Source organism: Pan paniscus, chromosome 2 (assembly GCF_029289425.2).
Source record: "Pan paniscus chromosome 2, NHGRI_mPanPan1-v2.0_pri, whole genome shotgun sequence".
Taxonomy (NCBI): Eukaryota; Metazoa; Chordata; class Mammalia; order Primates; family Hominidae; genus Pan; species Pan paniscus.
In genome coordinates, this window is record NC_085926.1 from 168,485,541 (window position 1) to 168,501,330 (window position 15,790).

General features: G+C 38.7%; 1 long non-coding RNA gene across 3 annotated transcripts in view; it reads left to right on the forward strand.

Annotated features, from left to right (window-relative positions):
- LOC112439286 (uncharacterized) overlaps positions 1-15,790 on the forward strand; it is a 167,822-nt gene that overhangs the window by 123,734 nt on the left and 28,298 nt on the right. Inside the window, exon 3 of one of the 3 annotated variants that reach the window (XR_004670833.3) lies at positions 1,807-11,345. The exons of the other annotated variants lie outside the window; for them this stretch is intronic. This is a non-coding gene — a long non-coding RNA (uncharacterized LOC112439286). Of the gene's footprint in view, positions 1-1,806; positions 11,346-15,790 lie in introns of those variants that run through there. 3 annotated transcript variants of the gene reach the window in all.

Genomic DNA, 15,790 nt, shown 5'->3' on the forward strand with positions numbered 1-15,790 from the left:
TACACACAAGGAAACAGAGGCTCAGAGGGCTTATATAATTTGTTAAGGTCAAAATAGAGAATAAATCAGGATCAATGCCAGACTGCAAATTTATAATCTCTCCCAGGAAGTCTAAGAAAGGGAGCCAGGCAGCACTGGCTCTGGAGAATGGACCACTTGTTCACATTGACATTGGAATTCCTCAGATTTGGCTTTGCTGTATTAGGCATGTGCAGACAAACAGCTGAAACATCCAAATTCTATAGTGGCTACTACATGAGATGCCATAGTCTTCCACTGAGGAGAGATGTATACATGAGTTCCCATCATGCTACAAGTTGATTCCACTCCCTATTCTTTTTCACCACATGAAAACGTCTCTTATGTCAGTATATCTGACATAAGAGCAATGGTTGCAGTAAATAATCTAAGGATATGATCAAGCAGGCATTCCAAATGTACAATTAAAAATCTATAATAAACATTAGGAAAAACTTTGCAATATATTAAGAGACCTATCTCACAGTATAGAAGGGAATAGATGCTTGGAAGTTTACCCTGTCTGGGCTGTAGGAGGATATGATATTCACAGCTACCATGGGTGTTGGGGAGTCGTTCTCTGGAGCCTGAGAGTGATGGGGTCTAGAATTGTCGCATATACTGCTGAGATCATGGTGGGAAGGAGAAGGGAGTCAAACTGACCTAGGTTTGTATCCAAACTCAACTATGAATTAATGATGTGTTATTTGGCAAATCATTCCAGTTTTCTGAGGCTCAGTGTATCAACCTCTGAGAGGGCATAATAATGCCTGACTGTAGAATTGTGAAGTTTGGAAATAATATGCATAAAGTGCCTGGTGGTTATCATTGTTCAATATTGATGACTATTCTTTGTGTTGTTAACAATAAGAAGATGGATATGAAGGGGACTAAATAGGCTCAGCCACTATCTATTTGAGTGAGCTCAGCCATGGCAGCTCCCCATGCTGAGTCTCATTTATTCTTCACAAAAATGAGGGAGTGGGAACAGGTTTCTTCAAACAACTCTTCCATTGACTCAACACTACAAGCCAAGAGTTGTGTGGTTTTCCCGGGGCAGGGTAGGGAGTAGTTCTGGTGAGCGGCCACACTGAGTGTAGCAATGAGAAGAGTGCCAGCTCATGCTGAATAAAGGAGACCCTGGGCCCACTGGCAGAGTTCCTGAGCCTCAGGTGTTGCAAACTTCATTTTCTGGCCATTGCCACCAGCCAATGACTCATTACAACAAGAGACAATGAGGAAATGACCACAGGTCAAGAAGTAGCCTTTTAAGCCAACTTTGCATGTACGAAAGGTCACATTGTTGAGGCAGCATTCGCAGCAACAGCTTTGAATACAAAACAAAAATGTCAACAAGCACAGACAGAATTGGAGGGAAAGAAATGATGCTCACTCTAATGGGATTGTTAGCTTGCTCCAGTCTTGGCAGTCCATGTGATTGCCACCAAGTGCATAATGGATTATACTGGTAGTGGGCCAATTATGTCCGCAGCAAATTCCCTTTAGGAGATGGATAAGCAAAGAGCTACGCTCTGAGTAAGCACCCATCGTGTAAAACAGTGATTATTTTATTGTCAGCCTTCTAAAGATATGTATTCACCTGCTGTGTATAAGCTTTCTCCTATTTAATTCAATGACTTTTAGAAAATGAGAGTATTTTATTTTTTTTACTCATTTCTTAAAGCTCTTAAGAAGACCAAAGACTCTGCAAAGTGTTCCAGTACATTAGATGAAAATGATGAGACAATTTAGAAACAGGAATTAAGTTCCAGTCTTTATCTCCTCCAGGTCCCAGCTGGGGAAGACCTAAATCATCAACCAGGATGTCTCCTTCCAGAATCCTCAGGGAGGTAGAGTTCACAGCTTGGCTGCCCTACTCCCCCTCCTTCCACAAAATGTTGTAGTGTTTAATCATCCTTGCATTAAGGTTTCCTAAGTCTTATTGTTTCAGGTACCAAGAGTGCCTTTAAGATGACTGAGGGCGAAAACCAGTGTGTTCTGATATGAGGATTCAGTCATTCCACCTGAGTAGCTGCTCCCTGCAGCCATCTGTCTTCAGATTGGCCAATCATTCTGGACTCTGGCCCCTAGCTCTGTGGTCAGCTTGGTCCAGGTCATCTTCCCCATGTGGCTTGGAGGAGTTTCTAGCAAACTCCTGGATTTTGAAACATGGCTTGGCCTCTTTGACCAAGTCCTGAACCAGACACCAGCTCACTGCCTTCCAGGTCTGATCCTGTAGATTCCTCATTTAATCATCCAGCCAAGCCCTGTGTTATTGTAGAGGAGGCACACTAAATTTTTTCTTATTTCAATCTGTGTTTATATATTGGTATTCAATCGAGGCTTTATCTATTAAAATTGTGATCAAATAGGAGGCACTTATTTCATGGATTATGCCATTATAAGAAATAAGGATGGCTTCACTTACACTTACTGTCCCATAATCATCATTGCAATGGCTTACTTCATCCACGAGGTCTGTTTCCAGTGTTGTGCTTCTCTGCATGTTCTTTGGGATCTCCATCTTCTGATTTGAAGATATGGTGAGGATGATGATGATGACAGTGCAATAAAAATGTCTGTGGCTTCCTTCTCACTCCCCATTCCCTAATCCCTGTACCCTGGCTTTATTGGCTGCTGCTGTGTTCACTGTGTTTAATGTTGGGAACATTTGTATCAATTAAGGTATCATCGGAAGTACTTTAAACTATAATGGGAAATGAGGCAAACTTAATCCTATCTCACAATAGCTTAAAGGCTGTCATTGTTTTGTCCAGAACAGATGCTGACAATGGCTGGTTTAACAAGCAAATGCCCATCTCCTTTGAATTCTATAAGTAAGATTTGCCATCCCTGATTCTTTATTAAATGAACTCTGCATAAAACTTGGGTCATCTCTCATATGCTAATGCTTTCAGCTGGTTGGGAATCCTCATCAAACACGAGAAATTGGGTCAGTGTGAAAGAGAGCAATGATAGAATGTTTGCCTTACTCAGAAAGGTGACATGACCTCTGGCTTTGAAAAGGCAGTGTGTCTATCAAGGGAATAGCATTGAATATATTTTGAGAATTAGGCTTTTTTTCATATCTGGTAAGTGAATTACAAGATAAAGGAATCTCAAATTATATATATTGTGTATATGTTGGTCTAGGTTGGAAGAGTGATGGCAAAATAACCACCAATGATGTGAAAAATGGAAATAACTGCTATGGCCAGAGGTCTCCCCTGATTAGGCTAGGGCTAGTTTAGGATCTTTGTGGAGGAAACGCTTATGTGGACAAACAGAAAAAGATGCAAATTAAAAAGCATTTCATTTTTTTGGTGCATGTTATTTCAGCCTCAATAGGAAGGCTAGAAGACTTAATTTTAAAACAATTTTATTGTAGTAAAATATGTATAACACAAAGTTTACCATTTTTAATCATATTTAAGGATACAATTTAGTGGCATTAACTATAGTCACATTATTGTGAAACCATCGCCACTATCCATCTCTAGAACTTCATCCCAAACTGAAATTCTGTACCCATTAAGCAAAAACTTTCCATACCCTTCTCTCCCAGTCCCTGGCAACTAGCATTTTACTTTCTGTCTCTATGAATTTGACTACTTTAGGCGCTTCATATTAGTGTAATCATACAGTATTTGTCCTTTTGTGATGGGCTTGCTTTACTTACCGTAATGTTTTCAAGGTTCATCTATGTTTGCAGCATGTGTCAGAATTTTCTTCCTTTTAAAACTAAATAATATTCCATTGTGTGCAAATAGCACATTTTGTTTATCCATTAATCTGTTGTTGGACACTTGACTTGCTTTCACATTTTAGCTATTGTGAATGGTGCTGCTATGCACATAGGGGTACAAATACCTCTTTGAGATCCTGCTTTCAATTCTTTTGGGTATATGCCAAAAAGTGGGATGACTGAATCATATGATTATTCTATGGTTAATATTTTGAGAAACTGTCATATTCTTTTCCACACTGGCTGCACCATTTTACGATTCTCCCAGCAATGCCCAAGGATTCCAATGTCTCCTTATCATTGCCAACATGTATTTTTTTAAATAGTCATCCTAAATGGTGTGAAGCCAACGACTTTAAAAACAAAAATTATATGGCTAACACTTATTGGGTGCTGACTAGGTGGCAAATGCTCTTCAGGAAGGTCATAGATTTCAGTCATTTGTGGACTAACTTAGCCAAAATAAACTTTGAATGAGAAAATTAAAGGTAGAATCTGACCTATGCATTCTCCAGAGAGAACTTCTCAACAGTTGCCCTGTGGCCGTTTGTTCAACAGACATCAAACAAACATTTCCTGAGAGCCTACTATGTGTGTGTTAGCCAGGGTAAGCCTTTGTGATAAAAGAAAAAAGAGGAGGAGTAGAGCTACCTAAAACCCTGAGTCGTTTAATAGAACTGAGAAATTCTTCTGTGGTGTAGGCCCTGGGGTTTTGTGTATGAATGAAGGGTACACAGAGCTAGGAGGATGGTTGTTGTCCAGCAGTTTGCCAGTCTTAATGTGGTCTATAATTGAGTGGGCAGTGAGGGGAATGTGGCTGTGACCTGGACTTTTTAGTCTTCCCTGGAAATGGTCCTCTAAATTGGAGGCACATGTAATGGAAAGGTCAGGGACTTCAGGCATAGCTGGGTCCAGGTGCTGAAAGAGCATGATTAGGTATCTGCCTTTATCTCTCAGCTCTGTTTGTTTCTGAGTTAGCTTCATCCTTAGTCAAACTCTCCTCTAAGGTGGCAAACGGCTCTGGGCTCACTTAAAACAACAACAACAACAACAAAAAAAACAGATTAACACCTCCAGTGGAAGGAGAGTACCTCTTTTCCAACAGTTCTAGCACAAGTCCAGAGCTGACTCTCATTGGACTGACTGGGGTCATTTGCCCATTCCTTAAGCAATCACTAAGTTCAGGGAAATGGAATATGATAATTGTCTGATTTATATCCTGTGCCCACCAAAGTTCTGGGAGGTGGGGTTAGTATCACATAAATCACATGCAGTGGGAGTGGAGTTGGGACATGTTACCAGAAGAAGGAGAAAAAGATCCTAATCAGGTGAAAACATTCTCCAAACTTTATTGACCATGGAATTCTTTTTCTTGAAGTTACTATCCAATAGAATGCAGTCGTAAGTTATCCAATTCCCAAATCATTTTGCATAATAATCATGGTCTTGTGCTTAGAGATTCTTACCTGACCCCATTAATGTCATGTGTAAATAAGGACAAAAAGTGTATTGCCTGATTTTTGACACCCCTAAGAACTGCCATATTGATAATAATAATGAATGAATTTTTTTCTTATAGCACCACTCTGCATTTCTTCAGTGCTTTATACTTTATCGAGTTTTTCTTCTGCATACGATCTTATTAGCTCTTAGATGACATCAACTGGAGTCAATTATACAGTCTGGAGTCAACTAACAGACATCAGTTTTCTTGCCATTAGTTGGCAAAATATCATACCTGATTCCCAACTCCCCTTAGCTCAACCTGCCACCTCACTGGAGTACAAAACTCTTAATGAAGACGTTAAGTGTCCTAATTAATTTTGTCTTTGTGAAAACGTTTTTATTTTAGTGCCATAAAAAAAGAAAAAGAAGAAAAAAAGAGTTCCCAGCAAACATCTTCTCCACTCTCTTTGGCCTGGATTAGGTTATATACCCCCTCCAAACCAAAAGCTCTAACCAGATGTTTGACTTATGCTGATTAATAGTCTACCTACCCCTGAAGGCAGACTTGTTATTAGTTTCCTCTAAAACATATGAGTAGTGAGTAAAATGGGGTAGCTACCAAGGAATGGGAGCCGAATATGGAGGAGGCAACTTCAAGCAAAGCCCACCAGAGTAGGTTTGTATCACTGTATTCTCCTTCTTTTTCTTATCTTCTTCGAGATATTATCTATTTATCCTCACTCTACAAGAGATTTCAGGCAGGCATGGGCCATCAGTAGGAGGATGTTAGGGATAACAGAAAGATTATTGGATTCAGAATTCAGTGTTTAAGGCATGGGTCTGTCATATCCCATCTCTGTGACCTTGGGGAACTTCCACATCTCATATCTGAAACTCAGTGTCTCTCATCAGATAAATGTAAATAATATTTACCATATCTACCTCACAAGGTTTTCATGATCAAAGAAAAGAACATAAATTTAGTAGCATTTTCTAGTTTATAATGAAAATGTAAGTTGTTACCATTTTTTTCATGGCCAGCATAATTTAATGAGAAATAGAGATTTCAGAGCAATCACTCAGAACAGTAGATTTGCTTAGGAAAAACCTCCAGTTGCAGAAAAAAGCAGCAGCAGTGGCTTTTAGATATATGGTGCTGAGTACAAGAAACAATGACTTTGGAATAGCTGGAGAAAGACCAGATGGATGCCTCTGTGATCAAAGGAGTTATTTTTAGAAACATTTTCAGTATCCCAGGACAGTGTCATGTGGGGAGAGACTATGCTCTGCAGTGTAATGCACTGCACTAGTTATTCTGCTTGGAATATCCAGAGGTAAAAAGTGTGGGCTTTGGAACAGACAGATACCAATTTGCCATGCAACCTTAAGCTAATCATTAACCTCTTTGATCCCCAGGTTTCTCATATGACAAACAGGATAATAACACTGATCTCATAATATCTGGGGGATGGTTATATAAGTTGGTATCTACACAGTGCTCAGTGATGCCTGGCACACAGCATCTGCTTACTAAATGATAACTTGCTTGGTTACCTGCAGTAACTAGTAAAACAAGTGGACAATAATAGGAACACCTTATCTCGGAAGCTTTCTTTATGCTTCATATATCCATAAACATTTTGAATAGAGTTCTTTATATGCTTAAAGAAAATTTGGAGATGACATTAGGATATTTAAAACCAGACAGTGATTTCTGAACCTCTGTAAGTGTCAGCATGCTTGGCTTTATGTTTTAAAATTGATTTCTATTACCAGAATAATTTGGATATAAAATTAATTTAGATACAAACAAGTAGCCATCCATTTAGCTATCAATACGTTAATTTATCAATGTAGTCTTTACCTCTTAAGATTTTATAAGGCCTCTTTTTAGAAATATAGCTATGCTTCATTTTTAAAATCCAAAAAATTTAATGGTTCTTAGAAATTTGGAAAATCAATTTTGGTCTTTATATGCCAATTTTTGTTTTTATTTGTACTTGTCAGTGAATTCATAAATTAATACTTCAGTGTTAGCATCTGTAATGATGATTTTTCAAGACAGAGCAAGTGTCTCTGAATCATTGGACCTAGGCTGAGTAACATTCATCTTACATTCATACATAGCTTTAGTACTAAATATATTTTGTTCTATTTGAATTCTTTGAAATCTGTATTCATGGCATAAAGTCTATCTTACAATTAGACATTTTTATAGGTTGAAATTGAGAACTTTGTTTCTGGACCTGGAAACATTATAAAAATGTCAATCCACTTGGGAATTCCAAGTAGACTTTGTACTCTAATAAAAGCTGTAGTTATTGTGCAAATGAATGAAATTTTATGATGATTGTAATCATTTATAAACAGTGGTAATTACTCAACCCTGTGGTTTAGTATAATAGAAAGATCACAGGCCAAGAGTTAGGTGTAGGTTCTAAATGCTAAGTATCTTCATTACCTTGGGCAAATCACTTAACCTTCCTGCCTTCAACTTCTTTTTCTGTGAAACAAGGGAGTTGTATTTGATGATTATTGAGTTGCCATTAAGTTTTAACATTTTATGTTTCTACCCTCATATATAACATGTTGTGTGTGTTTTGAATAAAGAATCAAATCAGGTCACAGTTGGAAAACAGAATAGCTTGTAGCAAATTTATTAACATTTACTGCCCAAATGTTATTTTTAAGTTTAGGTAAGACATTCTTCCTTTATAAAAAATAGTCATTGTTTAAAACTATTGAGTAAGGACAGACTCCAGAGAACAAACCCCAAACACGTAACTTATGATTTTGTCTGAGGTTAAAGTACATTGTTTTATATAGGTAGTTATGACTATAGCAAACTATATTGATAATTGAGATGTAAAGAGGTTCGTTTTGAGTAAATGTGATAATGTTCTTTACTTTTATAAATATTACATCGAATGCTTTCTCCCTTCCTGACGTAAATGAATAACTTTAATTATAGACATTATTATCTATATATGCATGTTCTGTTACAGCAAATGACCATCAACTGGATAAAATTCATTAATAATCCCATCAGTATTTGTCCATTTGTTGACACATGTTCTCTAATGGCCTGTTCTTAACTATGCATCACAAAAATACTTAGCACAGCCAAAAAAAAAAAAAAAAAGCTTTAAAAGTTCAATAATGATAAGCATTGGTATCAACAAACGTTGTTGGATGTGTAAACAGCCATCAGTAAAGACAGCTTGTGTACAATTCTGAAAAGGCGGTCATTGATGGATGTTAACCTGTTGGTGGACTTTGGCCATGGCATGTTTACTCAAGCTGCAATAGTATTTATGATACAAACTCCCCCTTAAATGTAGCAGCATCAATTTCAACTGATTAGATTGCTTCCATAAATATGCACAAGAAAGTAACAATTTAAGGAGACAACTGACATGATGCAGGAGCCAGAGATCAGTCACAATGAGAAATATATTCAGGCTTAAGCAATGGGACGTTAAGAGATGCCTGATCTCTGTCAAGCAACAAGGCTGACATGATTGTTGAGGTTAAGAAGACATGCTGTGACCTTTACTATGATACCAGGCTTTGGTAGAGAAAGAAAACATGGCTTTTTGTGAAAACAGAGAAAAAGAGGGAACTTTAATTATAGTTACTGTGGTGAATAGCTAAATATGGAAGTATCCTTAAGGTAAGCCTAAATTCAAACAAGAACTTGTTGTTACTTACATGGCCTTTTTAATAATACTTCCAAGTGCTGTCAGGCCCTGGATGTTAGTAAAATGGCTTCCACTATAGAAAGAATGTGGATGCAGGATGTTGAAGGCAACCAGTCAGAGACCAGTGTCAAACCAGGTGTGTCTGAAACACCGACAACAACAAGCGCCGCCAAACCGAAATCATCTTAAACAATAGGAAAATTTACCTGGACTCCAGAGGTAAGGTAGACCACTATGTTAATTTATTTTATTTATTTTTATTTTTTTATTTTTTAAGATGGAGCCTTGCTCTGTCACCCAGGCGGGAGTGCAGTGGCATGATCTCGGCTCACTGCAAGCTCCGCCTCCAGGGTTCAGGCCATTCTCCTGCCTCAGCCTCCCGAGTAGCTGGGACTACAGGCGCCCGTCACCATGCCCGGATAATTTTTTGTATTTTTAGTAGAGACGGGGTTTCACCGTGTTAGCCGGGATGGTCTTGATCTCCTGATCTTGTGATCAGCCCGCCTCGACCTCCCAAAGTGCTGGGATTACAGGCATGAGCCACCATGCCCGGCCCACTATGTTAATTTAATCCATTTACTCCAATTTTGTTTTCTTGCCATTTTCCTTTTTTTTTTTTTTTTTTTTGAGCCAGAGTCTCGCTTTGTAGCCAGGCTGGAGTGCAGTGGCGCGATCTCAGCTCACTGCAACCTCCACCTCCTGGGTTCAAGTGATTCTCCTGCCTCAGCCTCCCAAGTAGCTGGGATTACAGGTGTGCACCACCACACCCAGCTAATTTTTGTATTTTCAGTAGAGACGGGGTTTCACCATGTTGGCCTCGATCTCCTGACCTCGTGATCCACCCGCCTTGGCCTCCCAACGTGTTGGGATTACAGGTGTGAGCCACCACACGCAGCCGCCATTTTCTTAGTTCTTCTCTTCTTCCTGTATGTTGTTTACATGGGTGATATTGAAGGGTTGCCCTAGAATGAGACCTCATATCTACTAATAAGATAATTGAGGGAGTTAAAGTATTGCTTTTGGGGATTTCTTCTGAAAAGATCAAAGAATAACTTCCAGAAGCCATGGAAAAACCCCTTCTGTGTCTAATTGACTCATTTGACTTCATGTGACTGGTCTGGAGCTCATTGTAGCAAGGGAGATGGGATGGCCTTTAAATGAATCAAGCCCATCTCTGGGGGTAGATGTATGAATAGATTTGACTCTGTGTGTAGGAGGAGTGAATACCTGAAGAAAATCGAAGTTCTTTTAGGAGGACAGAAGAGAGAAAGGAATGGATGCCTATGACACTTTTCTGGAATCTATCCTTACCAGTTTTTTGAGGTTGGGCAAGACAGTCAGACACTTTGAGCTTTATTTTCCTTGTCCATATAATGGGGGCTACTCAGGTACTTGATATTAATTTTCTCTTTCCTTAGTAACAATACTTCCTTTTTGTTCTGGTTGGAAAAGTGCCAGCTAAAGTCTACACTTCTTAGTCTACTTGGCCTCTAGGGCTTTTGGGAAATATGCTTAAAAGATGAACTGACAGCGGTGTAACTTTTTGGTCTTTACCTGTTTTATCTTTAATTTGGATATGATCATTAGAGCCCAGTCAGCCATTTTGGGTGGCAAGGTGATTTGAGAATGGAGACCATGAGCCAAGGTTGGTGGAGCAGAAAGATAGAAGGGCTCTGGATCCTTCATGAGTCTAGGGTTGCCAGTTCAGCCCTGGACTTCTTACCTGGAGCCTTCCTTTATGCATGAGAAAAATTAACTTATAAATTCCTTAAGCCACTCTAAGTATGTTTTACTAGCAGCAGAATACTCAAATGGTCCTCTCCAATCATCAGTGTTTATTTGTTAGTAAAGTTGACATTATCATGGTGAGTCATGGCCACTTAGATGGATGACCTGTCAAAGCTTTCATATGGCCATACAGTAAATTGTTCTCTCTCAATGCAGATATTTAGTGAAATAAAATAAAAATTTGATCCAATTAAATTATGCTTTTTATTCATTCCACAGATGAGTAGTTGAAAAGTAAGAGCATGCATGAGAAACTGACTTTCCAAAAAATGAGTGGAATTTCTTTTCCATATCGCTTCACTCTGCAACAGTATGCATCACAGCTTATGAATCAGATACTTCAGCATCAACTTTTTTCATGGAAAAGTGCATCATTTTGGAACAGAGCACTTCTGTGTTGTTGTAAAACCAAGTGAACAGTTCTTAAAATATCTTACGTCATATTAAATTTGAACTGCTGTTAAATTATGTCTGGAGCCACTCAGTGATGGCATAAATGACTAAGTGCTTTGATTAGAAATTGTCTATGTTTATGCTAGGGGTTATTTGTGAATTTTATTCTGGAAAATTACACTAAGAGAGATTAGTATTCACTTTATCTTAAACTATCTTGATATGTAGCATCCACAAAGGGTGCATGAGTTGCTCTCTCCTTCATGCCTTCATGTTAAAAGGTAATGACCTCCACTTATGGTTGCTCTTGCTTTCATCTTACCCACTTTAAATCTTTACTCTGTACTCTGACTTGAATACCTGCTTGTGGCCCCTTTGGCTTTGGATGATCTCCTGGCATTTTTCACTGAGCACTCTTGCATGCTTTTGTTTCTTTCTCCGATTTTTCTTTTGACTTTGGGAGTTGACATTACTTTGAATGAGATCATCCCCCTTAACTCCTGGCCCATAGAGCTTCCTTTCCCATCCCTCCAGCCACAGTTAGCTCCTAGATAATATTTTTGGATGCATAAAAATAGTTTTATTCTTCTTCTTTTGATTTAAGATGGTAACCTGAGTGAATGGGATGGGAGAGGATTGGAGTTGGTGAGCAAGCCAAGGGAGGAATGAGGAAGTGATAGTAGAATTTAGCCCTTGATTTTAGTTTTGAAGCTTAATACATCCCTTAGGTTTTTATTTAGACTTATCATCAGCCTCTACCTGTCACTTATTTAAGCAACCATTTATACAGCCTTTATGTGCCCAGTGCGATGCAAGTTGCTAGGAATAACCAAGTAGAAGTTGCAATCTCTGCCTTCCAGGAGCTTATTATCTAATGGGGGATGCAGAGAAGTTATTAAAAAAAATTACAGTTCATTGTGGTAGGTGCTACTGGAACACTCTAAGAGAATCGGGGATTGCTTAAAACATCCATTAGTGTTTATGGCTTTCATTTCATGAGCTGGCCTGAAAATAGTGCAGGGGTTGATCAATTTGGCAGGAATAATCAGACAATATTTATAAGACCCTTTTTACCAGCTGAAGACATTTTCCTTAAACGTGGTACAGTTCTTAGAATGGTATGTTTTCCCACTCATGCAACCGAGAAATGGAGGGTTTCTGTCCTTGGTGCTGAAACAGATATTTTCGGGTAGGAAGAGTGGATTTTGTAAACAGCACTGGTTTCTAAAATTGGTGATGAGGGGCAGAGAAGAAATCATTTATCTAGAGGACAGATTGGACAGAGGGTGAGCAGGCTCCATTTTGACAAATGGGGATGGCAATGCTGATGAGCAGTCAGCACAGAGACAGAGCACTAGTCCTTCTTAGTCTAATTCATCTTATAATTAATTGGCTCCAAAGAAGGCTCCCCACACAAGTGTGGGGGCAGCACAGTGAGTAGAGGTGCTCTCCATCCCCATGTCCTGATGCAGCAGATGCCATGGCTATGTGTAGGCAGTAAGGGGTGGGTGTCTGAAAACATGCAGTATAGCAGCTGCTCGTGGCCCCACTTTCTTAGTGGCTGCTAGCGGGGTTGTGGCCAAGACCATCTTCATAAATGCATCAATTCTGGGGACAGACTGAAAAAATATTGCTTAAACATGGGCTTCTTTGCATCCCGTAGCCATATGATGTCAACACTTTTCTGTTGACAAAGAACTTGTATCTCTTTCTTTTTCTAAGACAAGTGTGGAGTTAGCATAGTGCAGCAGAAAGCTAGACAGACATGGAAGCTCAGTTTATTTATTTGCTAGCTGTATGGTTTGGGGGAAAATTAATTAATTCTCTGAGCATTGGTTTGCTAATTGATAAAATGCATAAGAAACTTAACTTTGAAATTGTAGTGAGGATTTACTGGCAGAACACATGTGAAGTGCCAGCACAGTTTCTGACAAACAGTAGGTGCCCCATAAATGGTAGTTATTAAATTTAAATATTACTATTTCCAGAAAGCGTTTTTTCCTCTTGAAGATGGGTATGTGGGCAGAGAATCAGAAAGCATTATATTTTGGTAGAAGCCAGTACAGTCTCATTGCAGGTGTGGCCAGTGCACCTTTGTTTTCTCTTACGCTTGATGGGAGAGAAGCTGACTGACAAACAAACCATGAGGGCTCAGGCTGTAAGGTAATGAGTTCTCAAGGGCTTTGAAGCTAGGTTTCTTATCCATGGTAGTCTATAAATGGATTATTCTCTTTTTAGATTTCCTTTTCTTCTTTTGCACTCTGAGACACAGAATTAATTTCATCATATCTACTCCTAAATTCATGCCTCACTATCATTGGTTCATAGAAAATATTTCCTTTGTTTATGTTTTATTTCATTACTTTCTCTCTTCTTCATCTTATATCACCAGGCTCCCATCAGTCACTCGAGGGCACCCAGTTTTGCTTGTCTTATGAATGCCTATTTCACTATTCTTATGTTTATTTACACATATGTGTAAGTGAAAGTACATGATATTTTTGCGTGTGCATTTTAAATGTACAGAAATGGTATTTGGTCAGAAATCTTGCTTTGTTACTTATTTTGAAGGTAAGAATTATTTGAGTTTCATTTTCATTGCAGGATGTAGATTTGGTTTATTTCTCAGATACCTGCATAAATTTCCATTTTATGTGTATACTGAATTTTATTTATGAATTCCCCTGGTGGTTACTTCTTACTCTTTACTCTTTCAAATCATGCTCAATTAATATTCATTTACATGTTTCCTTGTGCACTTATATGAGAGTTTCTGTGGATCTATATCCAGGAAGGAAATGATAGAGTTCTAGAGTACAAGCTCTGTAGGCCTGATTACTTTCCAAAAAGGCTGTACTAGCTTGCATTTCTACTAGCAGTGCAAGGATATTTTTGTTTTTGCACATCCTCATCAGCACTTGACATTGTTTGGTTTTCTATTTTTTGCCAGCTGGATGTGTGTAAAGTGGTATCTATTGTTTTATTTGAGTTTCTCTGGGACTGGTGGTGTTATACATGTCTTTATGTAGTTATTAACTAACTGTATTTTCTTTACTCTAAAATTGCTTTATTATTATTTTACTGCTTTCCTATGTCCTTGCCTTTTTTGTGTTACAGAATTCTTTGTACATTTTAGATATTAACCTATTGTCAGCTTGGAAATGATAAAATATCTTCTAGAAAGTCACTGGTCTGTTAATTTTGTCTTTAGTGTCTCTTTCTTTCTTGCTAGCTTTCTTGCTTTCTTTCTCTTTTTTCTTTCCTTTCTTCCTTTTTCTCTCTCTGTCTCTTCCTGTCTCTTCCTTCCTTCTTCTTCTTCTTCTTTTTTTTTTTTTGAGACAGGGTCTCACTCTGTTGCTTAGGAGGTAGTGCAGTGGCTCACTGCAGCCTTGACCTCCCCAGGCTTAGACGACTGTCCTACCTCAGCCTCCTGAGTAACTGGGACTACAGGCACATGCCACCACGCCTGGCTAATTTTTGTTATTTTTTGCAGAGATGGGTTTTTGCCATGTTGCCTAGGCTGGTCTTGAACTCCTGGTCTCAAGTGATCTACCTACCTATAGCCTCTCAAAGCTAGGATTACAGGTGTGAGCCATCCTGTCTGGCCTAGTGTCTTTCTGATGAACAGAAATATTTTGTCTGTCATAGTTGAATTTAGCAAAACTTTCAGGTTGGGTTAGTATTGAAATATAGTTATATAATTTTGCACAAATTCTAAGTCTACAGCTTGATTATTTATCACAAAATGAACATGCCTATGTTCTTCTCCACTGACAATAAATAGGACATTACAAACATATGTCTCTCTTTTGCTCCCTTTCCTTTACTAACTCCCCTTTCTTCTCTAAAGTTAACAACTATATAAGTTATCCATTTCTGCATAACAAATTACCTTAAATGTAGTGACTTAAAATAATAAACATTTATTATCTCACAGTTTCTGAGTGTCAGGGATCTAGGAACAGCTTAGCTAGTTGGTTCGAGCTGAGGTCTCTCATGAGATTGCAGTGAAGTTGTTGGCCAGGGCTGTAGTCATCCCAAGGCTTTGTTAAAACTGGAAAATCTGCTTCTAAGAAGTCTTACTCATAGGGCTGTCGGCTGGAGTCCTCAGCTCCCCACTCACTGTTGTAGAAGACCTCAGTCCCTCACCACATGGGCCTTTCCCTAGGGCTCTTTACAACATGGTAGCTAACTTCCCCAGGGTGAGGTAGGAGAGGGATAAATAGACAGGTAGATAGGTAGATGGATGGATAGAGAGATAGATAGGCGCTGTAGTGCCTTTTCATGACCTGGGCTCTGAAATTGCACTTTCACTTCATTCTATTTATTAGAAGCTATTCTTTAAGTATAGTCTACACTCAAGAGAAGAATTAGATGCTACTTCATAAAGAAAGAAATACAAAAAATTTGTGAATATATTTTAAAAACCATCACTGCAACTATTTTTACTTTTAACATCTTTTAGTTTTGCTTTGTGAACTTTATGTAAATAGAATGATATAGTTTATTATTTTAATTTTTTTTTTTTGAGACAGAGTCTCGTTCTGTCGCCCAGGCTGGAGTGCAGTGGCACGATCTGGGCTCACTGCAAGCTCTGCCTCCCGAGTTCATGCCATTCTCCTGCCTCAGCCTCCTGAGTAGCTGGGACTACAGGTGCCCACCACCACACCCAGCTAATTTTTTGTATTTTTAGTAGAGA